This window comes from Procambarus clarkii, chromosome 41 (assembly GCF_040958095.1).
Source record: "Procambarus clarkii isolate CNS0578487 chromosome 41, FALCON_Pclarkii_2.0, whole genome shotgun sequence".
NCBI lineage: Eukaryota > Metazoa > Arthropoda > Malacostraca > Decapoda > Cambaridae > Procambarus > Procambarus clarkii.
The window spans coordinates 7,701,320-7,726,885 of NC_091190.1; positions in this window are offsets into that span (position 1 = coordinate 7,701,320).

The following is a 25,566-nucleotide window of genomic DNA, read 5'->3' on the forward strand; positions in this document are numbered from 1 at the left end:
CCAGGGTAAAATCGGCCCCAGTGTCTCTTAATATTTTCACTGGGATGGGGTCTGCGTCCCCCATCCTTACGGTTCCCTGACACACGAATGGGTGAACTTTCTTCTCCCCACTCAGCACGGGTTCATCCTGCACCCTCTCGGCCCTCTGGTCCTCGAACCTCACTAAAGCAACGTGCCCCCGCTGCTTAGGGCGTCTGCATTCCCGCGCGACGTGTCCGATTATTCCGCAGTTGTAGCAGCGGACCCTCGTCGGAGACCACCCGCCACCACTCGCCTTAGCGCTGCCTCCAGAGGCCGTCGCTCCCTGTGTCTTTCTCGCACCATTTGTCGTCTCCTTCGTTGCAGCAACAGCTCCCGAGCTCTCAGCTTGGTTCTTCTTCATCGGCTCTGCAGCACCTTTTGATCCTCGATTGTCCCAGCTCGAGAGGTGGGACTTGGGGAAACTCGCCCCCGTCCTCCATCTATCCGTCCTCCTATAATTCCCACTATTACCGGAGTATACGGGTGATCGGTGCTGTCCCTCTCGGCGTAGGCATAATGCTTCTTCTAGCATGTCGGCTCTGTCGGCTGCGGCCCTCAGGTCCTTTATGCCCGCCTCCTTCACTCTCACCCTGATCTCAGGAGAGAGCACGGACATAAACTTTTCCATGACCATTAGCTCCTTGACCTCTTCAACCGACCTCGCTCCTTCAGAGTCCAGCCACTTAAGAAACTTTCTTTCCATGTCCCTCGCTGTCTCCGCATACGACTTTCCTGGTGAACGGGTACATTCCCTGAACCTCTTCCTGTAACATTCCGGCGTGAGCTTGAAGGAATGGAGCACAGCTCGTTTTACCGCATCGTAGTTGGTGCATTCTTGGAAGTCGAGCATAGTGTAGGCTTCACGAGCTTCACCTGTGAGCCTCCCTTGAACCAGCTCCGCCCACTCCGCCCTCGGCCACCTCTTCAAAGCAGCAACCCTTTCGAAGTGGTCGAAGAAACTTTCGGCTTCATTAGGCACAAAGACCGGCAGATCTCGTTCCCTCACTCGTCGGTCTTCCTGTTGCGGCGGAGCAGGTGCACCTTGTCCTAATTCAGCTCGCTTCAGCTCCACCTCCTTGTTGGCTTCTATCTCCTGTTGTCTCATCCTAGCTTCTCGCTCATGTTCTTCCCTGCGTAGCTGTGCTTCTCGCTCTTGTTCTTCCCTGCGTAGCTGTGCTTCTCGCTCCTCACGCTTCAGTTGTGCTTCTCGCTCTTCACGCTTCAACTGTGCTTCTCGCTCCTCACGCCTCAGCTGTGCTTCTGCTTCTCGCTCTTCTTTGCGCTGCTGTGCTTCTCGTTCCTCACGCTTCAGTTGTGCTTCCAGCTTAACGCTGTGCCTGCTGCCGCTGGATCCCCTGCTGCTTCCACCAATGCTCAGGTGTTCTCCCACACTGGCAGGTGTTTGGGGCCGTTCCTCCCCCAAAGCTTCGTCTCGTGCCCTGAGCTGTGCCATTATCTCTAGTCTTCTTTCACCAACTCTGGCAGATCTCAGCTTTATTCCAAAATGATCCGCTATTGCCTGTAACTGTGCCTTGGTGCACTCCTCCAGCACCTGTTCATCTCTAGTGTCAATAAACCTTGTAACTTTATCATCCTCCATCTTGTGCTATAAATGATAACCTGTACCTGATCTCTAATACCACTGCAAAGTACCACCACTGCAACCTTTACTTCGATCGATATCCTGGTGATGTCGCCAATGTTGGGGGTTTACCTCTTATCTTTACTCTGGGTGAGCAACAAATATGATCAAAGTCACTCACCGTAGCCCTGCGGGTCTTCACTCTAATCCTCTCGGCGCCACTGCACGCCAGGAGGGTATCCCAGTCAATCCCAACCGGCCTCTGATTGAGAAGGAGTGGGAACACACTTCTTGTTCACTTAACTGTTGTGTGGCCCACCCCCAACAATAGGGCTTTACTATTAACCACAAGGTCGCCAACTGGTGTTTTCGGTGTCCAGTAACACGTCAGTGGACTGGTTGAATTAGTGGTAGCCTTGGCAAGGTCACACTCAATAGATCAGGAATCAGGCAGGTACTTACTTTTATCACCCTTTGCTTTCCAGTATAATATAGCCACAAGATAAATGGAGGGGATGATATAAACACAAAAGAATTTTGTATTTTACTTAAAATTCATGAAAGATGTCACAAGGTCATATCAATAAATAAATCAGCTGATCCTGGCGGGAGTCGGTCGTTCCCACGAATATTATACGCTCACTACGGTGGCAACACTCCCCCTCTCGTCAATGTCACGATCAGCTGAGCGCCCCCTTCTGCGCGAAAGTTTATTGCTTGTTTCTCTAGCGGCACGCGCGCTGTTTCTTTAAGTTCTCACGGATTGCTAGAAGTTCGCACACTTGATATTAGCAACAATAGCACTTATTACTTTGCTACACTGTACTTGGGCTCAAACAATCGTTTCTACAATAAATGCGACAATAATTCACTATAATGGTTTTACACTCTGGCCTTCATTTCAATGGTAACTTATGAATTGTTTAACACTGGAGTTCTCAGTACTTCCTTTCGTGGGCGACCACACAATAAATCACTGCACTCACAAATGGTTATTCAATGCACGAACATAGACATATATAATATAGATAAATCAGGCATCAATAAATGGTAAATAAATAGTTACTGGGCACATAGCCTAACTTCCAAATACTGGCATAATATTATATATAATTTCTCACTATATGTTCACATTAAAGTCTCATGCAAGATATACAAAACACAGTAAATTTATCACTTGTTCCGGGTGCCTGTACACACCAATAATAAACATGAATATTATAAGTACTCTTGATAGTACTAATCTGCACACTGGTGCCTTACTGTGACATGGGTGAGACTTGCTCACGACATACAAAATCCTCCGGCTAGATAATATTGCCGAATAATATAGCTGACTAAAGGGGAATTTGGGAGGGAAACTAGAAACACCTACTTCAACCTATCCTCCGATGAGAGTTGAGTTGTAGCTCCTGGTCCTGGTGTCGGGAACGCCCCCACACACACGTTGTCGTGTCCTCCAGGAACCACTCGCCGTCCCACCGTTTAGTGCGTCGTCTCCGTGCCTTCTTCCCTGCAGGTCCGTGCTCCTCCTCGACTTCTTGTAGGGTTGGAGTCGGTCTCCTGGCCGTCGACTTCTCCCAGCTACGGCTGCTGCCTACGTCTCGGCTGCAGTCGTCCGGATTCCAAACTAGTCCTCTTCTTCCTCTGCTACCCAGTGGCTCTGGCCAGCCACTACGCCGTCACGAATGGGTGAACTGCCTCAGACGTCACATACGTCACTTCACAGACTTCACTTCTTCTCGCACAGTACCTGTCCTGGAGCACTTGTTGCTCAATAACCGTCGATTCCCTCTCTGGTTCAACACATGAACTAGGGAAGACCTCACAGAGTACTGGCAGACTTCAGGTGACGCGTAAATCCACGGGAGCGGGAAACAACTGTCAAACTGACAGGACCAATCGTCGCACGTCCAACCTCCTTAACGTGTCGTGTCTGACTGATGGTGCCAACGCGGCGCGCTGCCCGGACCCCCTTCCTTCGTGACGTCACATTTGCCACGGGAGGTTTTCATTGGCTCCCGGTGCCACATTGCTGTCGGTGACCAATCCGGTGTCACTGACGTCACACCGTTTTGGCGGGGAAACAGGAGAGCCAGCGCCAACTTGGCTTCCTAAAGGGCCTAAACCACAGGCCAAAATATTACTGTTTCACAAATTTTTCGGCTCTCCGAGAACACTCCACTCTCCCAAATGTATCAAATTGATGCTCGCGACGTAGAGAACGCTTGGGTAAAGTGGACATGACTCTTACTGCAGGTTGGGTTAGGTTGGTTGGTTAGGTTGGTTGGTTACGTTGGTTAGGTTGGTTGGTTAGGTTAGGTTAGGTTAGATTGGTTGGTTAGGTTAGGTTGGTTGGTTAGGTTAGTTGGTTAGTTAGGTTAGGTTGGTTACGTTGGTTGGTTACTGTTACAGACCCGAATCCAGCGTCCGAGCACGGAGCAGTGACGACCACGCCATCTGTGGGTCAGCTCCCGAAACCCCCTCCAAATGGACGACGATACCTGGCAAGGACGAGGTGTACCGGCCACAAGGGCCAGTTTCCAGTCCTGTTCAGCTCACAACACCGCCGCTGCTGACCTCTGGTGAGGTGGTGCTCAGACAACAGCGCCATCTATGGAGTGGATAGGTGGGCGTTTGTGTCTGAGCCTGTAAGTGAGGTGCTTTAGTGTGTCCCTGTTATTGATGACGTGTCTGCTTACAGAGTCGACTTGGGACTGCTGTGATGGAAGTTGAGTCAGTCTACCCAAGGCAGCCGTCCCCATACCTTGTGCTTTGCTGCAGCGGCTGTGAGTCGCCTCCCGGAGGAACACTGTGGTGTTACTCTGCCAGTGAAGTGGCAGTAGAAGGATTGTCGTACCCGGGACCGACTGCTGGAGACGATTGACCACTGGGGTATTGAGGACAGGAGAGTGATTTGTGGTATCACACGAGGCTCCTGACTAGGGCGCTACCCTAGTATCGCTCGTAGAGTGGCCTGACCAACGTTGCTGATCCGGAACCTGCCAGCTGTTCTGCTGGACTTGTGGTTGACGGCCTCCACGGCGGTGCCCCAGTGGAACTGTGTTTTGGCTGGCCTGTCTGGGGTAGACTCAGCTTGATCGAAGGATTCGTCAAGAGACCACGAGAGCACCGAGGACTTGGCACCGAGAGGATCCAGCGTCTTCAGGAGAAGACGACCGTGTATATACTTCCCCTGTGTAGTGTTAATACCCCTCCCCTGTGTAACTTTTATATATTACTTATTGGTGAAGGTAATTATAATCTTAAGTTTTTGCCTTTCTTTCCCTTCCCCTTTTATTTTACTTGCGTCACGGATCTCATCCCTTGAAAGCCACTACTGGCTTGGGGCCGGATACCCTTCCTCTAATAACATCAGAGTACGAACCCAGTTGCGACCCGAGAGGGCCGTAACATAATTGGCATCCCCAGCGGGATCCGTCCCCTTGTTAAGTATGTTTGACAGGGGTGGTGAAGTGGCGTAATCCCTGTAAATAACTCCCCCTGTGTGTGACGATTGGGACGTTATACGTCCTGTGCGGTGCTCAGAGTGACTAAGTGCAATATTGTGTAGTGCGGTGCTCAGTGATTCAGCACAATATTGTAGAGCGAAGTGTTCGCTGGGATTCAGTGCAATATTGTGTAGTGCGGTGCCCGAAGTAATTACGTGCAATATTGGCGAGTGAAGTGCCAGGTGCGATAAAGTTCAATATTGGCGTAGCACAGTGTTCGGTGCGTTAAGTGCTAACGTGAAAGCGGTGTGTTAAGTGCTAGTTGAGTGTTCCATCTGTGACAATGGCAGAAAAGGCAACCATCGATGATCTGGACGATGTTCAGGTTTTTCTGAACAGAGAGGACTGTCTTGCCAGATTAAAATATCTGAGCAAACCAGAGCTTGTACTAGTGAGCGCCTACCTGGAGATCAAGATCCGTGCCAGTGATTCCCGTGTAGAGATCTTGTCCAAGGTTCACCGGCACTTGAAGGCAGAGGAAAAACAGGAAGGCGAGCCTCCTAGTATAAAGGAAGGTGAGGAAATAGCTTCCACGGAAAAGGAAGATAAGGGCAGTGACATTGACAGTGATGCAGGTGAGCTTAATATTAGCTTTCTTACAGTCAAAATGCGTGCCCTAGAGATAAATCGTGAGATAGAATGGAAGAAATTAGAAATGGAAAGAGAGAGACAAGATAAAGAATTGGCGATGAGGCGTTTAGAATTAGAACGAGAAAGAGAGAGAGAAGAACGAGAAAGAGAAGAGAAACGAGAAAGAGAAGAACGAGACAGGCAAGAAAGACGAGACAGAGAGGAAAGAGAGAGACAACATGAACTAGAAGTATTACGGTTAGGTGGTCGGAGGCCAACGACGGAAACCAGCAGTTTTGATCCGGTAAGGAACATCAAAATGGTCCCCAAATTCAATGAGAAGGAAGTGTCAAAGTTCTTTGCAGCCTTCGAGAAAGTCGCTGCCTCTTTGGAGTGGACAAGGGAGAATTGGGCCATCATGATACAGTCAGTCTTGACTGGGAAGGCCCAAGTCGCCTACTCCACGTTATCCCTTGACGACTCTGGCGATTATGACCAGGTGAAGAAAGTGGTGCTCATGGCTTACCAGTTGGTACCTGAGGCTTACAGGCAGAAGTTCAGAAACCTGAAGAAGACCTCAGAGCACACTTTCACCGAATTCGCCACCATCAAGGAGCGACTTTTTCAGGAGTGGTGTGCCTCTCGGAAGGTGGAGACCAAAGAAGACCTCGAGCAGCTTATACTGCTAGAGGACTTCAAGGATTGTTTGTCTGGAGACCTGAAGACGTACTTAGAGGAACAGCAGGTAGAGACCTTGAGTGCGGCAGCCACCATGGCTGAGGAATACATCCTGACGCATAGGCCTTCTGCTAAGTACGTCCCAAGGCATTACCAACGCCGGTTTGACAAACCTCAGGACGAAGAAGAGACTCCCGTCCCACGAAGCGCTAAGAAGACGCCCCCAAGTAGCCCTCGAAGGACTAGTCCTAGCAGTCCGAAACACCGTAGTCCAAGGAGGAATGTGGTGTGCTGGACTTGTGGGCAGAAAGGGCATGTAGCTGCTATGTGCCGAGGCAGAAGAGGTGGCGGCGCACGTAGGGAGGTGATGATGATGAGCTGTGTGACACCACCAGCAGGAAGCCAGTCGACGACGACGCAGGAAGGACCAAGTTTGTTCGCCCCTCACACTTCAAGCGGGTACGTAACGAGTGATCATACTGGAAGATCAGTTGTAGTGCTCAGAGATAGTGGAGCAGCCCAGTCCCTGATCGTGAGAAGCTCGTTACCCAAAGGAGTAAGTGTGGACGGGAGACAACAGGTTGTCCTGGTTGGGTTTCCTAGGACGCAGTATATCGCCCCCTTAGTGCCAGTACATCTCGACTCGCCTTACTTCAGCGGCACATGTGCGTTGGCAGTAGTCGATACCCTCCCTATAGCAGGGATTGACGTGGTACTAGCCAATGACTTGGTGACAGATTGGGGCATCAATCTTCCCAAGGTCGCGGACGAGTCAGCCGAAACAGCAAGGTCGGAGGTAACGGCAGGCAATGGTAATATCCAGGTAAAGGCAGACCCGGATTCAAACAGGTTTAATTTGTCCTTTCACCCGCAGATCGACAGTGTTCTAGCAGAGTCTCCTGATTCTTCTCTCGACAAGAAACATGAGGTTACGATGGCAGAAGTACCTGAGCTAGAAGAGAGGCCTTGTGTGCAGGCACCCACGGATACCAACGAGTCTGGAGCGAAGGCGGATGTGTACTTGCGGTATGGCAAGGTACAGCGTTCATTGAACCGACCAGAGATTCCCCAGACGTCACAGGTATGTGAGGTGAGTTCGAAAGGTCTAGTGCCCTCTTTGGTCCAAACCAGGCTAATGGATGTAGCCGGCTATGGACATTACAAGCTCGTGAATCTTGTCCCTATAATAGCCAAATGTTTCTTGGCGGTATTTTGTTCGATTTTTGTGTGTTCTCAGTAAGGACCGGTGGAGGACCCGACAGATGATGGCTCCCAGGAACATCGTGAAGAGGTCCCAGGGTTTGGAGACGTGCAAAGTGAGTGTTGCAGTTGAAGAAGGGACCTGGAAGGTAATGGTAGATACAGGAGGTACGCGATACGATAATATGAGTGACTGTTTCCGACAGGTTGACACCCCCCGCGTGATAGCTGAGCCTCAATGCAGCGTTATGCGGAACGTTGGTCGACCTGACGGTGGCAGAGCGAATGCCATCTTCGATGTACGAACAGCCCCGTTGGAACTAGGTGTGAGCCCAGTAGAGGAGTCTGCTGTGAGTACTGATTTAACTATCGCTGTGCCTCTAAATTATCAGACCCCTGTATTCCAGGTGCCCGACTCCCTGAAGGACCGCCGGACCGGTACTAGAAATACCGTCTGTGACCAGCCATCATCGGTGTCACGACACAGGGAAGTGTCGAGTCGCCCCAGATCGTGTCTACACCGATCCTTACTCGAGAAATGTGAAATGATGCCCCCCCTCGCAGTGGAGAGGTGGACGATTATGCCAGGCAGGTCATTGCCTTCTATCAGCAAGTTCCCGTTGTGCCGGAATTGTTCAGTAGGACAGTTCTGTGGACAAGGCAGCCTCGCCGTTCCAGTTTACAGTATAAGTGAGTCCATTTGGAGTTGTGTCGCCGTACTAATTTGGTTTGTGTTTCTTTTTATAGAACCCCAAACCAAATTCTTTTTGGTGGGGAGGTGTTACGGACCCGAATCCAGCGTCCGAGCACGGAGCAGTGACGACTGCGCCATCTGTGGGTCAGCTCCCGAAACCCCCTCCAAATGGACGACGACACCTGGCAAGGACGAGGTATACCGGCCACAAGGGCCAGTTTCCAGTCCTGTTCAGCTCACAACACCGCCGCTGCTGACCTCTGGTGAGGTGGTGCTCAGACAACAGGGCCATCTATGGAGTGGATAGGTGGGCGTTTGTGTCTGAGCCTGTAAGTGAGGTGCTTTAGTGAGTCCCTGTTATTGATGACGTGTCTGCTTACAGAGTCGACCTGGGACTGCTGTGATGGAAGTTGAGTCAGTCTACCCAAGGCAGCCGTCCCCATACCTTGTGCTTTGCTGCAGCAGCTGTGAGTCGCCTCCCGGAGGAACACTGTGGTGTTACCCTGCCAGTGAAGTGGCAGTAGAAGGATTGTCGTACCCGGGACCGACTGCTGGAGACGATTGACCACTGAGGTATTGAGGACAGGAGAGTGATTTGTGGTATCACACTCGAGGCTCCTGACTAGGGTGCTACCCTAGTATCGCTCGTGGAGTGGCCTGACCAGCGTTGCTGATCCGGAACCTGCCAGCTGTTCTGCTGGACTTGTGGTTGACGGCCTCCACGGCGGTGCCCCAGTGGAACTGTGTTTTGGCTGGCCTGTGTCTGGGGTAGACTCAGCTTGATCGAAGGATTCATCAAGAGACCACGAGAGCACCGAGGACTTGGCACCGAGAGGATCCAGCGTCTTCAGGAGAAGACGACCGTGTATATACTTCCCCTGTGTAGTGTTAATACCCCTCCCCCTGTGTAACTTTTATATATTACTTATTGGTGAAGGTAATTATAATCTTAAGTTTTTGCCTTTCTTTCCCTTCCCCTTTCATTTTACTTGCGTCACGGATCTCATCCCTTGAAAGCCACTACTGGCTTGGGGCCGGATACCCTTCCTCTAATAACATCAGAGTACGAACCCAGTTGCGACCCGAGAGGGCCGTAACAGTTACGTTGGGTAGGATGGTTGGTTACGTTGGTTAGGTTAGGTTGGGTTGGTTGGTTAGGTTAGGTTAGGTTGGTTGGTTAGGTTGCTTGGTTACGTTGGTTGATTAGGTTCTTTGGTTAGGTTGGCTGGTTAGGTTGCTTGGTTAGGTTGGTTGGTTAGGTTGCTTGGTTAGGTTGGTTGGTTAGGTTGCTTGGTTAGGTTAGATAGCTTAGGTTGGTTGGTTAGGTTAGATAGCTTAGGTTGCTTGGTTAGGTTAAATAGCTAAGGTTGGTTGGCTAGGCTAGATAGCTAAGGTTGGTTGGATAGGTTGGTTGGTTAGGTTGGTTTGTTAGGTTGGTTGGTTAGGTTGGTTGGTTGGTTAGGTTAGGTTGGTTAGGTTAGGTTGCTTAGGTTGGTTGCTTAGGTTGCTTAGGTTGGTTACGTTGGTTAAGTTGGTTGGTTAGGTTAGTTAGGTTGGTTGGTTAGGTTAGATAGCTTACATTGGTTAGGTTGGTTGGTTAGTTAGTTTGGTTGGTTAGTTAGAGAGCTTAGGTTGGTTGGTTGGTTAGGTTGCTTGGTTAGGTTGGTTGGTTAGGTTGCTTAGTTAGGTTAGATAGCTTAGGTTGGTTGGTTAGGTTAGTTAGGTTGGTTGGTTAGATAGCTTAGGTTGGTTGATTAGGTTGGTTGGTTAGTTAGGTTGGTTGGTTGGTTGGTTAGGTTGGTTGGTTAGGTTGGTTGGTTGGTTAGGTTGGTTAGGTTAGGTTGGTTAGGTTGGTTGGTTAGGTTAAGTTGGTTACGTTATTATGTTGGTTAGGTTGGTTGATTAAGTTGGTTAGGATGGTTGGTTAGGTTGGTTGGTTGGTTAGGTTAGGTTAGGTTGGTTGGGTTGGTTCGTTAGGTTGCTTGGTTAGGTTGGTTGATTATGTTCTTTGGTTAGGTTGGCTGGTTAGGTTGCTTGGTTAGGTTGCTTGGTTAGGTTGGTTGGTTAGGTTGCTTGGTTAGGTTAGATAGCTTAGGTTGGTTGGTTAGGTTAGATAGCTAAGGTTGGTTGGATAGGTTGGTTGCTTAGGTTACATAGCTTAGGTTGGTTGGTTAGGTTGGTTGGTTATTTAGGTTGGATTGTTAGGTTGGTTGGTTGGTTAGGTTGGTTGGTTAGGTTAGGTTGCTTAGGTTGGTTGCTTAGGTTGGTTGGTTAGGTTGGTTAGGTGTGTTGGTTACATTGGTTAGGTTGGTTGGTTACATTGGTTAGATTGGTTGGTTAGGTTGGTTGGTTAGGTTGATTGGTTGGTTAGGTTAGGTTGGTTGGTTAGGTTAGTTGGGTTGGTTGGGTTAGGTTAGGATCCTTGGTTAGGTTCCTTGGTTAGGTTGGTTGATTAGGTTCCGTAGTTAGGTTCCTTGGTTAGGTTGCTTGGTTAGGTGGGTTGGTTAGGTTGGTTGGTTAGGTTCCTTGGTTAGGTTAGATAGGCTACCAACAATTACAGCCCCTTTTCTATTTCTATTTCTACAAACCTAGCTTAACTAACCTAACTTAACCTGCAAACCTAGCCTATTTCCTAGTCAAAACAAACATAACCTACTCTAAGCTAACCTAACCTAACGTAACTAACTCCTGGATACCTATTTACTGTTAGGTGAATAGATGTATTCGGTGATAGGAAACGTCACCTACAGTTACAGCCCTTCTTCTATTTCTATTTCTACAAACCTAGCCTATTTCCTAGCCTAAACTAACCTAACCTAACCTAATCTAACTAACTCCTGGATACCTATTTACTGCTACGTGAATAGAGAAGACACGCTACCAACAATTACTGCCCTATTTCTATTTCAACAAAAATAGCCTATTTCTTAGCCTAAACTAATCTAACCTAATTAAACCTAACCTAACCTAATCTAACCTTACCTATATATATACTTCACTACTCACTAACATCATCACTACCACACTACTCACTAACATCATCACTACTTCACTACTCACCATCATCATCACTACCTCACCATCATCATCACTACCTCTCTACTCACCATCATCATCATTACCTCACTACTCACCATCAACATCACTACCTCACCATCATCATCACTACTTCTCTACTCACCATCATCATCATTACCTCACTACTCACCATCATCATCACTACCTCACCATCATCATCACTACCTCTCTACTCACCATCATCATCATTACCTCACTACTCACCATCATCATCACTACCTCTCTACTCACCATCATCATCATTACCTCACTACTCACCATCACTACCACACTACTCACCATCATCATTACCTCACTACTCACCATCATCATCACTACTTCTCTACTCACCACCATCATCATTTCCTCACTACTCACTAACATCATCACTTCCTCACTACTGACCATCATCACTACCACACTACTCATAAGCATCATCACTACCACACTACTCACCATCATCACTACCACACTACTCACTATCATCATCACTATCACACTACTCGGTGAGTAGTGTGGTAGTGATAGTGAGTAGTGATGATGATGGTGAGTAGTGAGGTAGTGATGATGATGGTGAGTAGTGTGGTAGTGATGATGATAGTGAGTAGTGAGGTAGTGATGATGATGGTGAGTAGTGTGGTAGTGATGATGATAGTGAATAGTGTGGTAGTGATGATGATAGTGAGGTAGTGATGATGATGGTGAGAAGTGATGATAGTGAGTAGTGTGGTAGTGATGATGATGGTGAGTAGTGATGATGATAGTGAATAGTGTGGCAGTGATGATGATGGTGAGTAATGTGGTAGTGATGATGATAGTGAGGTAGTGATGATGATGGTGAGTAGTGTGGAAGTGATGATGATGGTGAGTAGTGAGGTAGTGATGATGATGGTGAGAAGTGATGATAGTGAGTAGTGTGGTAGTGATGAAGGTGAGTAGTGAGGTAGTGATGATAATAGTGAAGTGTGGTAGTGATGATGATGGTGAGTAGTGTGGTAGTGATGATGATAGTGAATAGTGTGGTAGTGATGATGATAGTGAGTAGTGTGGTAGTGATGATAGTGAGTAGTGAGGTAGTGATGATGATGGTGAGAAGTGATAATAGTGATTAGTGTGGTAGTGATGCTGATGGTGAATAGTGTGGTAGTGATGATGATAGTGATGTAGTGATGATGGTGAGTAGTGATGATGATGGTGAGGAGTGTGGTAGTGATGATTGTGAATAGTGTGGTAGTGATGATGATGGTGAGTAGTGTGGTAGTGATGATGATAGTAAATAGTGATGATGATGGTGAGAAGTGATGATAGTGAGTAGTGTGGTAGTGATGATGATGGTGAGTAGTGAGGTAGTGATGATGATAGTGAATAGTGTGGTAGTGATGATGATGGTGAGTAGTGAGGTAGTGATGATGATGGTGAGTAGTGAGGTAGTGATGGTGAGTAGTGTGGTAGTGATAATGATAGTGAATAGTGTGGTAGTGATGATGATGGTGTGTAGTGTGGTAGTGATGATGATAGTGAGTAGTGTGGTAGTGATGATTATAGTGAATAGTGTGGTAGTGATGATGATGGTGAGTAGTGTGGTAGTGATGATGATTGTGAGTAGTGTGGTAGTGATGATGATGGTGAGTAGTGAGGTAGTGATGGTGTTGCTAAGTAATGTGGTAGTGATGTTGATGGTGAGTAGTGATAGAAGTGATGATAGTGAGTAGTGTGGTAGTGATGATGATGGTGAGTAGTGTGGTAGTGATGATGATAGTGAGTAGTGAGGTAGTGATGATGATGGTGAGTAGTGTGGTAGTGATGATGGTGAGTAGTGTGGTAGTGATGATAGTGAGTAGTGAGGTAGTAATGATGATGGTGATTAGTGTGGTAGGGATGATGATAGTGAGTAGTGAGGTAGTGACGATGATAGTGAATAGTGTGGTAGTGATGATGATGGTGAGTAATGTGGTAGTGATGATGATAGTGAGGTAGTGATGATGATAGTGAGTAGTGTGGAAGTGATGATGATGGTGAGTAGTGAGGTAGTGATGATGATGGTGAGAAGTGATGATAGTGAGTAGTGTGGTAGTGATGATGGTGAGTAGTGAGGTAGTGATGATGATAGTGAAGTGTGGTAGTGATGATGATGGTGTGGTAGTGATGATGATAGTGAGGTAGTGATGATGATGGTGAGAAGTGATGATAGTGAGTAGTGTGGTAGTGATGATGATGGTGAGTAGTGATGATGATAGTGAATAGTGTGGCAGTGATGATGATGGTGAGTAATGTGGTAGTGATGATGATAGTGAGGTAGTGATGATGATGGTGAGTAGTGTGGAAGTGATGATGATGGTGAGTAGTGAGGTAGTGATGATGATGGTGAGAAGTGATGATAGTGAGTAGTGTGGTAGTGATGAAGGTGAGTAGTGAGGTAGTGATGATAATAGTGAAGTGTGGTAGTGATGATGATGGTGAGTAGTGTGGTAGTGATGATGATAGTGAATAGTGTGGTAGTGATGATGATAGTGAGTAGTGTGGTAGTGATGATGATAGTGAGTAGTGAGGTAGTGATGATGATGGTGAGAAGTGATAATAGTGATTAGTGTGGTAGTGATGCTGAAGGTGAATAGTGTGGTAGTGATGATGATAGTGATGTAGTGATGATGGTGAGTAGTGATGATGATGGTGAGGAGTGTGGTAGTGATGATAGTGAATAGTGTGGTAGTGATGATGATGGTGAGTAGTGTGGTAGTGATGATGATAGTAAATAGTGATGATGATGGTGAGAAGTGATGATAGTGAGTAGTGTGGTAGTGATGATGATGGTGAGTAGTGAGGTAGTGATGATGATAGTGAATAGTGTGGTAGTGATGATGATGGTGAGTAGTGAGGTAGTGATGATGATGGTGAGTAGTGAGGTAGTGATGGTGAGTAGTGTGGTAGTGATAATGATAGTGAATAGTGTGGTAGTGATGATGATGGTGTGTAGTGTGGTAGTGATGATGATAGTGAGTAGTGTGGTAGTGATGATTATAGTGAATAGTGTGGTAGTGATGATGATGGTGAGTAGTGTGGTAGTGATGATGATTGTGAGTAGTGTGGTAGTGATGATGATGGTGAGTAGTGAGGTAGTGATGGTGTTGCTAAGTAATGTGGTAGTGATGTTGATGGTGAGTAGTAATAGAAGTGATGATAGTGAGTAGTGTGGTAGTGATGATGATGGTGAGTAGTGTGGTAGTGATGATGATAGTGAGTAGTGAGGTAGTGATGATGATGGTGAGTAGTGTGGTAGTGATGATGATGGTGAGTAGTGTGGTAGTGATGATAGTGAGTAGTGAGGTAGTAATGATGATGGTGATTAGTGTGGTAGGGATGATGATAGTGAGTAGTGAGGTAGTGATGATGATAGTGAATAGTGTGGTAGTGATGATGATGGTGAGTAATGTGGTAGTGATGATGATAGTGAGGTAGTGATGATGATAGTGAGTAGTGTGGAAGTGATGATGATGGTGAGTAGTGAGGTAGTGATGATGATGGTGAGAAGTGATGATAGTGAGTAGTGTGGTAGTGATGATGGTGAGTAGTGAGGTAGTGATGATGATAGTGAAGTGTGGTAGTGATGATGATGGTGTGGTAGTGATGATGATAGTGAGGTAGTGATGATGATGGTGAGAAGTGATGATAGTGAGTAGTGTGGTAGTGATGATGATGGTGAGTAGTGATGATGATAGTGAATAGTGTGGCAGTGATGATGATGGTGAGTAATGTGGTAGTGATGATGATAGTGAGGTAGTGATGATGATGGTGAGTAGTGTGGAAGTGATGATGATGGTGAGTAGTGAGGTAGTGATGATGATGGTGAGAAGTGATGATAGTGAGTAGTGTGGTAGTGATGAAGGTGAGTAGTGAGGTAGTGATGATAATAGTGAAGTGTGGTAGTGATGATGATGGTGAGTAGTGTGGTAGTGATGATGATAGTGAATAGTGTGGTAGTGATGATGATAGTGAGTAGTGTGGTAGTGATGATGATAGTGAGTAGTGAGGTAGTGATGATGATGGTGAGAAGTGATAATAGTGATTAGTGTGGTAGTGATGCTGAAGGTGAATAGTGTGGTAGTGATGATGATAGTGATGTAGTGATGATGGTGAGTAGTGATGATGATGGTGAGGAGTGTGGTAGTGATGATAGTGAATAGTGTGGTAGTGATGATGATGGTGAGTAGTGTGGTAGTGATGATGATAGTAAATAGTGATGATGATGGTGAGAAGTGATGATAGTGAGTAGTGTGGTAGTGATGATGATGGTGAGTAGTGAGGTAGTGATGATGATAGTGAATAGTGTGGTAGTGATGATGATGGTGAGTAGTGAGGTAGTGATGATGATGGTGAGTAGTGAGGTAGTGATGGTGAGTAGTGTGGTAGTGATAATGATAGTGAATAGTGTGGTAGTGATGATGATGGTGTGTAGTGTGGTAGTGATGATGATAGTGAGTAGTGTGGTAGTGATGATTATAGTGAATAGTGTGGTAGTGATGATGATGGTGAGTAGTGTGGTAGTGATGATGATTGTGAGTAGTGTGGTAGTGATGATGATGGTGAGTAGTGAGGTAGTGATGGTGTTGCTAAGTAATGTGGTAGTGATGTTGATGGTGAGTAGTAATAGAAGTGATGATAGTGAGTAGTGTGGTAGTGATGATGATGGTGAGTAGTGTGGTAGTGATGATGATAGTGAGTAGTGAGGTAGTGATGATGATGGTGAGTAGTGTGGTAGTGATGATGATGGTGAGTAGTGTTGTAGTGATGATAGTGAGTAGTGAGGTAGTAATGATGATGGTGATTAGTGTGGTAGGGATGATGATAGTGAGTAGTGAGGTAGTGACGATGATAGTGAATAGTGTGGTAGTGATGATGATGGTGAGTAATGTGGTAGTGATGATGATAGTGAGGTAGTGATGATGATAGTGAGTAGTGTGGAAGTGATGATGATGGTGAGTAGTGAGGTAGTGATGATGATGGTGAGAAGTGATGATAGTGAGTAGTGTGGTAGTGATGATGGTGAGTAGTGAGGTAGTGATGATGATAGTGAAGTGTGGTAGTGATGATGATGGTGTGGTAGTGATGATGATAGTGAGGTAGTGATGATGATGGTGAGAAGTGATGATAGTGAGTAGTGTGGTAGTGATGATGATGGTGAGTAGTGATGATGATAGTGAATAGTGTGGCAGTGATGATGATGGTGAGTAATGTGGTAGTGATGATGATAGTGAGGTAGTGATGATGATGGTGAGTAGTGTGGAAGTGATGATGATGGTGAGTAGTGAGGTAGTGATGATGATGGTGAGAAGTGATGATAGTGAGTAGTGTGGTAGTGATGAAGGTGAGTAGTGAGGTAGTGATGATAATAGTGAAGTGTGGTAGTGATGATGATGGTGAGTAGTGTGGTAGTGATGATGATAGTGAATAGTGTGGTAGTGATGATGATAGTGAGTAGTGTGGTAGTGATGATGATAGTGAGTAGTGAGGTAGTGATGATGATGGTGAGAAGTGATAATAGTGATTAGTGTGGTAGTGATGCTGATGGTGAATAGTGTGGTAGTGATGATGATAGTGATGTAGTGATGATGGTGAGTAGTGATGATGATGGTGAGGAGTGTGGTAGTGATGATAGTGAATAGTGTGGTAGTGATGATGATGGTGAGTAGTGTGGTAGTGATGATGATAGTAAATAGTGATGATGATGGTGAGAAGTGATGATAGTGAGTAGTGTGGTAGTGATGATGATGGTGAGTAGTGAGGTAGTGATGATGATAGTGAATAGTGTGGTAGTGATGATGATGGTGAGTAGTGAGGTAGTGATGATGATGGTGAGTAGTGAGGTAGTGATGGTGAGTAGTGTGGTAGTGATAATGATAGTGAATAGTGTGGTAGTGATGATGATGGTGTGTAGTGTGGTAGTGATGATGATAGTGAGTAGTGTGGTAGTGATGATTATAGTGAATAGTGTGGTAGTGATGATGATGGTGAGTAGTGTGGTAGTGATGATGATTGTGAGTAGTGTGGTAGTGATGATGATGGTGAGTAGTGAGGTAGTGATGGTGTTGCTAAGTAATGTGGTAGTGATGTTGATGGTGAGTAGTAATAGAAGTGATGATAGTGAGTAGTGTGGTAGTGATGATGATGGTGAGTAGTGTGGTAGTGATGATGATAGTGAGTAGTGAGGTAGTGATGATGATAGTGAAGTGTGGTAGTGATGATGATGGTGTGGTAGTGATGATGATAGTGAGGTAGTGATGATGATGGTGAGAAGTGATGATAGTGAGTAGTGTGGTAGTGATGATGATGGTGAGTAGTGATGATGATAGTGAATAGTGTGGCAGTGATGATGATGGTGAGTAATGTGGTAGTGATGATGATAGTGAGGTAGTGATGATGATGGTGAGTAGTGTGGAAGTGATGATGATGGTGAGTAGTGAGGTAGTGATGATGATGGTGAGAAGTGATGATAGTGAGTAGTGTGGTAGTGATGAAGGTGAGTAGTGAGGTAGTGATGATAATAGTGAAGTGTGGTAGTGATGATGATGGTGAGTAGTGTGGTAGTGATGATGATAGTGAATAGTGTGGTAGTGATGATGATAGTGAGTAGTGTGGTAGTGATGATGATAGTGAGTAGTGAGGTAGTGATGATGATGGTGAGAAGTGATAATAGTGATTAGTGTGGTAGTGATGCTGATGGTGAATAGTGTGGTAGTGATGATGATAGTGATGTAGTGATGATGGTGAGTAGTGATGATGATGGTGAGGAGTGTGGTAGTGATGATAGTGAATAGTGTGGTAGTGATGATGATGGTGAGTAGTGTGGTAGTGATGATGATAGTAAATAGTGATGATGATGGTGAGAAGTGATGATAGTGAGTAGTGTGGTAGTGATGATGATGGTGAGTAGTGAGGTAGTGATGATGATAGTGAATAGTGTGGTAGTGATGATGATGGTGAGTAGTGAGGTAGTGATGATGATGGTGAGTAGTGAGGTAGTGATGGTGAGTAGTGTGGTAGTGATAATGATAGTGAATAGTGTGGTAGTGATGATGATGGTGTGTAGTGTGGTAGTGATGATGATAGTGAGTAGTGTGGTAGTGATGATTATAGTGAATAGTGTGGTAGTGATGATGATGGTGAGTAGTGTGGTAGTGATGATGATTGTGAGTAGTGTGGTAGTGATGATGATGGTGAGTAGTGAGGTAGTGATGGTGTTGCTAAGTAATGTGGTAGTGATGTTGATGGTGAGTAGTAATAGAAGTGATGATAGTGAGTAGTGTGGTAGTGATGATGATGGTGAGTAGTGTGGTAGTGATGATGATAGTGAGTAGTGAGGTAGTGATGATGATGGTGAGTAGTGTGGTAGTGATGATGATGGTGAGTAGTGTGGTAGTGATGATAGTGAGTAGTGAGGTAGTAATGATGATGGTGATTAGTGTGGTAGGGATGATGAGAGTGAGTAGTGAGGTAGTGACGATGATAGTGAATAGTGTGGTAGTGATGATGATGGTGAGTAATGTGGTAGTGATGATGATAGTGAGGTAGTGATGATGATAGTGAGTAGTGTGGAAGTGATGATGATGGTGAGTAGTGAGGTAGTGATGATGATGGTGAGAAGTGATGATAGTGAGTAGTGTGGTAGTGATGATGGTGAGTAGTGAGGTAGTGATGATGATAGTGAAGTGTGGTAGTGATGATGATGGTGTGGTAGTGATGATGATAGTGAGGTAGTGATGATGATGGTGAGAAGTGATGATAGTGAGTAGTGTGGTAGTGATGATGGTGAGTAGTGATGATGATAGTGAATAGTGTGGCAGTGATGATGATGGTGAGTAATGTGGTAGTGATGATGATAGTGAGGTAGTGATGATGATGGTGAGTAGTGTGGAAGTGATGATGATGGTGAGTAGTGAGGTAGTGATGATGATGGTGAGAAGTGATGATAGTGAGTAGTGTGGTAGTGATGAAGGTGAGTAGTGAGGTAGTGATGATAATAGTGAAGTGTGGTAGTGATGATGATGGTGAGTAGTGTGGTAGTGATGATGATAGTGAATAGTGTGGTAGTGATGATGATAGTGAGTAGTGTGGTAGTGATGATGATAGTGAGTAGTGAGGTAGTGATGATGATGGTGAGAAGTGATAATAGTGATTAGTGTGGTAGTGATGCTGATGGTGAATAGTGTGGTAGTGATGATGATAGTGATGTAGTGATGATGGTGAGTAGTGATGATGATGGTGAGGAGTGTGGTAGTGATGATAGTGAATAGTGTGGTAGTGATGATGATGGTGAGTAGTGTGGTAGTGATGATGATAGTAAATAGTGATGATGATGGTGAGAAGTGATGATAGTGAGTAGTGTGGTAGTGATGATGATGGTGAGTAGTGAGGTAGTGATGATGATAGTGAATAGTGTGGTAGTGATGATGATGGTGAGTAGTGAGGTAGTGATGATGATGGTGAGTAGTGAGGTAGTGATGGTGAGTAGTGTGGTAGTGATAATGATAGTGAATAGTGTGGTAGTGATGATGATGGTGTGTAGTGTGGTAGTGATGATGATAGTGAGTAGTGTGGTAGTGATGATTATAGTGAATAGTGTGGTAGTGATGATGATGGTGAGTAGTGTGGTAGTGATGATGATTGTGAGTAGTGTGGTAGTGATGATGATGGTGAGTAGTGAGGTAGTGATGGTGTTGCTAAGTAATGTGGTAGTGATGTTGATGGTGAGTAGTGATAGAAGTGATGATAGTGAGTAGTGTGGTAGTGATGATGATGGTGAGTAGTGTGGTAGTGATGATGATAGTGAGTAGTGAGGTAGTGATGATGATGGTGAGTAGTGTGGTAGTGATGATGATGGTGAGTAGTGTGGTAGTGATGATAGTGAGTAGTGAGGTAGTAATGATGATGGTGATTAGTGTGGTAGGGATGATGATAGTGAGTAGTGAGGTAGTGACGATGATAGTGAATAGTGTGGTAGTGATGATGATGGTGAGTAATGTGGTAGTGATGATGATAGTGAGGTAGTGATGATGATAGTGAGTAGTGTGGAAGTGATGATGATGGTGAGTAGTGAGGTAGTGATGATGATGGTGAGAAGTGATGATAGTGAGTAGTGTGGTAGTGATGATGGTGAGTAGTGAGGTAGTGATGATGATAGTGAAGTGTGGTAGTGATGATGATGGTGTGGTAGTGATGATGATAGTGAATAGTGTGGTAGTGATGATGATAGTGAGTAGTGTGGCAGTGATGATGATAGTGAGTAGTGAGGTAGTGATGATGATGGTGAGAAGTGATAATAGTGATTAGTGTGGTAGTGATGATGATGGTGAGTAGTGAGGTAATGATGATGATAGTGAATAGTGTGGTAGTGATGCTGATGGTGAGTAGTGTGGTAGTGATGATGATAGTGATGTAGTGATGATGGTGAGTAGTGTGGTAGTGATGATAGTGAATAGTGTGGTAGTGATGATGATGGTGAGTAGTGTGGTAGTGATGATGATAGTGAATAGTGATGATGATGGTAAGAAGTGATGATAGTGAGTAGTGGGGTAGTGATGATGATAGTGAGAAGTGAGGTAGTGATGATGATAGTGAATAGTGTGGTAGTGATGATGATGGTGAGTATTGTGGTAGTGATTATGATAGTGAGGTAGTGGTGATGATGGTGAGTAGTGAGATAGTGATGGTGAGTAGTGTGGTAGTGATAATGATAGTGAATAGTGTGGTAGTGATGATGATGGTGAGTAGTGTGGTAGTGATGATGATAGTGAGTAGTGTGGTAGTGATGATTATAGTGAACAGTGTAGTAGTGATGATGATGGTGAGTAGTGTGGTAGTGATGATGATTGTGAGTAGTGTGGTAGTGATGATGATGGTGAGTAGTGAGGTAGTGATGGTGTTGCTAAGTAATGTGGTAGTGATGTTGATGGTGAGTAGTGATAGAAGTGATGATAGTGAGTAGTGATGATGATGGTGAGTAGTGTGGTAGTGATGATGATAGTGAGTAGTGAGGTAGTGATGATGATGGTGAGTAGTGTGGTAGTGATGATGATGGTGAGTAGTGTGGTAGTGATGATAGTGAGTAGTGAGGTAGTAATGATGATGGTGATTAGTGTGGTAGGGATGATGATAGTGAGTAGTGAGGTAGTGACGATGATAGTGAATAGTGTGGTAGTGATGATGATGGTGAGTAATGTGGTAGTGATGATGATAGTGAGGAAGTGATGATGATGGTGAGTAGTGTGGAAGTGATGATGATGGTGAGTAGTGAGGTAGTGATGATGGTGGTGAGAAGTGATGATAGTGAGTAGTGTGGTAGTGATGATGGTGAGTAGTGAGGTAGTGATGATGATAGTGAAGTGTGGTAGTGATGATGATGGTGAGTAGTGTGGTAGTGATGATGATAGTGAATAGTGTGGTAGTGATTATGATTGTGAGTAGTGTGGTAGTGATGATGATAGTGAGTAGTGAGGTAGTGATGATGATGGTGAGAAGTGATAATAGTGATTAGTGTGGTAGTGATGATGATGGTGAGTAGTGAGGTAGTGATGATGGTGAGTAGTGTGGTAGTGATGGTGAGTAGTGAGGTAATGATGATGATGGTGAGTAGTGTGGTAGTGATGATGTTAGTGAGTTATGAAGTATATATATAGGTAAGGTTAGATTAGATTAGGTTAGGTTTAATTAGGTTAGATTAGTTTAGGCTAAGAAATAGGCTATTTTTGTTGAAATAGAAATAGGGCAGTAATTGTTGGTAGCGTGTCTTCTCTGTTCACGTAGCAGTAAATAGGTATCCAGGAGTTAGTTAGATTACCTTAGGTTAGGTTAGTTTAAGCTAGGAAATAGGCTAGGTTTGCAGGTTAAGTTAGGTTAGTTTAGGCTAGGAAATAGGCTAGGTTTGTAGAAATAGAAAAAGGGCTGTAATTGTTGGTAGCCTTTCCTATCACCGAATGCCTCTGTTCACCTAGCAGTAAATAGGTATCCAGAAGTTAGTAAGCTAGCTACTTGGGGCGTGGTGAGTGAGTGAGGGTTAGTTAGTCACTAAAAGAACCTTAGTTAGAACCACTAATTGTGGGGGTGTGGGTTTTTGGATATAAGCCTAACATGTGTATGTATAAAGTGCCTGTCTGCCTGTCCCCCGACTCAATGATGTTACAAGTATTGACTAAATGAAGCCTAAGAGAGCATATGCAAGGCAGCAGCAGCAGCAGCAGCAGCAGCAGCAGCAGCAGCAGCAGCAGCTGCAGCAGCAGCAGCAGCAGCAGCAGCAGCAGCAGCAGCAGCAGCAGCAGCAGCAGTAGTATTAGTAGTAGTAGTAGCTGCTACTGCTACTGCTAGTAGCAGTAGCTGCAGCAGCAGCAGCAGTAGTAGCAGTAGCAGTAGCAGTAGCAGTAGCAGCAGCAGCAGCAGCAGCAGCAGCAGCAGCAGTAGCAGTAGCAGTAGTATTAGTAGTAGTAGTAGTAGTCCACTTGTTGTTGGTTAATTTGACTAAATAGTGGCAATAAGTACTATCATTAATGGAGAATTGGCTGCTATGTGTGAGTATCCTCCGCCTGCCTGCCCGCCGCAGTTACCATTATCTTGACTCACTCACTCACTCACATGTGATTACTTACTACTTGTATACAATAGCAACGGCCATACTACCTACCTATCACCTTGAGAACACTGCGTCTCCTCCCATACATCTGTCAGGTTAAACACCGTTGACTTTGGTTAGTACTTGGATGGGTGACCTGCCTGGGAACACCAATTGCTGCTGCTGTTAGCATACATATTTGGGCAGTCTCTGTGGGTCAGTGTGTGTGTGTGTGGGTGTGTGTGTGTGTGTGTGTACAAGAATGTCGCACTTGGAAATGTTGTGGGAACCGACCTGTGAGATTTATATTTATTTAATTTATATGAATTTATATTTACGGTAATTTATATACTTCGATAGCAATTTGTATAATGATAAGTGGACTGTATTTCTGCAATAATCTCATAATCTCACAAATCGATCCTCTACACATTAGGGGGGTTTATATTTATATGTATGCAGCCAATCAAACTACAGTAACTACATACATTGAAGAGGTTCCTTATCTTATAGTACAGCAGGTTAGTCCACCAGGTATAACTAGGGTGTAGACACCAAATTATCCTCTTTGAGGTAGCTTCCATATCACCCAGTAACTGGTGCACAAATCTTGCATCCTCGTCTTGACCTGTCAAAAGTGCGCTAGCTGTGAAGCCAGATACCTATATATGACAAGTATATCAGAGAAAACAGTACATGGAACATGAAGACCTGGCTTAATTACCTTTAGTATGAGGCGATTTCGCGTTCTAACCGGGTCACCCTATATAATGACATTAATGGCCACTAATGATAGATAATGGGTTTCGGAAAGAACACTTAACTTGATTTGTTGACAGCGTGTTGACAGATGGTACACCTTTGGTATCCATAACACTACGTCCAAGTAAAATTAACAGGAGCCGAATTTGCTCCCGTGTGAGCCTCTGGTCTCTATATAAACAACAATGGCTGCCTCCTTCCTCCCTGACGCCTGGCTTACTTTGTCCAGATTTCAGAAAGTGATAGAAGGGTCACATTTACTCTACTTTAATATTGATAATTAAGTTAATTTATATAAGATGTTTTTATGATGGTAAAGTCCAAAGACTAATGTATTTAAGAATAATTCCCACCATAATAGGTGGAGAATATAATAGTATGTGGTGATGATATCCCGTTTTCTATAGACGGTAATTCCACTACAAGTTACGTTTTCTATGGGTAACTTGTTGGTAATACAGCTATTATCTGTATGATATTAAATGGTGTCGGATTTTCCGACATAATTCCCCAGGGGGCTGCTCACGGGTCGAAGTCCTGTTTAGAACAGACGAACACCGATACTCCTCCTTCGAATTATTACATTAATTTGATGTTAGTAGTTAGTAATCACACATTTGTGCGTCTGTTCGTACAGGACGGATGTCCCGTACTAGAGTTGCAGGGGTTAGAAGTCTAATGCGATTTCATTTCCCTGTCAACTCTTGAAAGGCTAATATTCAAGCCTTATTACATATTATTTAACCCAGAAGACTGAATGTGATCAAGTACTACAGTCAAGTATGATTCAGGGACTGCAGTGAGATCAGTGACATTAGATATAACTTGAAGTTTCTTCAGGTAACTGGTCACTGATATATAAACACTGAGGCCCATGGAATACATCTTGATTAAATAATAAATGTATCAAATCAGTCATCAGATTTATTGGGGTTTAATTTAGTTAATTGATTCAGAAGATTGAATAGCTCATCATTAAAGTAAAGTATGGTTCTGAGACTGCAGTGGGTTCAGTGACATTGGTCGCAGTGACTTGTAGCTGTTTTAGGCTACTGTTCACTGATTTGCCACTGAGGCCTCATGAACTCATCTTCAGCTTCAAATGATGATACTAACATCAACCTCTGTTGGTATAGTCAACTGTAATCTCCTTAGTATAATGCTACTGGAGAAATATAATCAGCTGACAAATTTAGATTTCTACTGGTATTGTTTATCTGCAGGCATAGGTCTCCTCAGGCTTGATACTGGGCCTGAGAGTAATTTACCTCCTGCAGAGTTTAACATGGTTATACCCTGATATTTAGTAGGGCTACCGATGAATCGATGACAATAGTCTGTCCCTACAAGGAGACCGAAGTCGGTGAGGTGATCAGACTTAATATTATCTGCCAATTTTATTCCTCTATTTCTCAGGAATTTGGCTGTTGCTCTCAGACCTTGAACTTGTAGGTCTACTGGTATTTTGTCCACCACAATGGCTTGTACTCGACAGACGTACCTGCCTAAGCGTACTGATGGTTGTACCACCTGGTAGACTTGAGGTCCTGCATCTGTTACAAACCCTGAGATGTTGAATGACATCTGGGCTACAGGCCTTAATTGTAATTCATCTGCCAACTTTTTAGTGATATATGTTCTCTGGGATCCTTGGTCAAACAACCCACGGGTATGGACCTTGGCCCTCTTATTCAGGATGGTAATTTGGGCAGTAGGCAAAGTCGTATTACCTTTAGACTTTGCCGATTGGACACTCTTTGTTGGTTGCACCTTGCAGTACTGTACTGTGGTGGGAATGCTATCTTCCACCTTGGGGTTTGGAGACGTTGTTTTGGTGTCTCTGCACAATGCTGCATGGTGCTGACCTTTGTTACACCTATTACAGGTGTGTAAT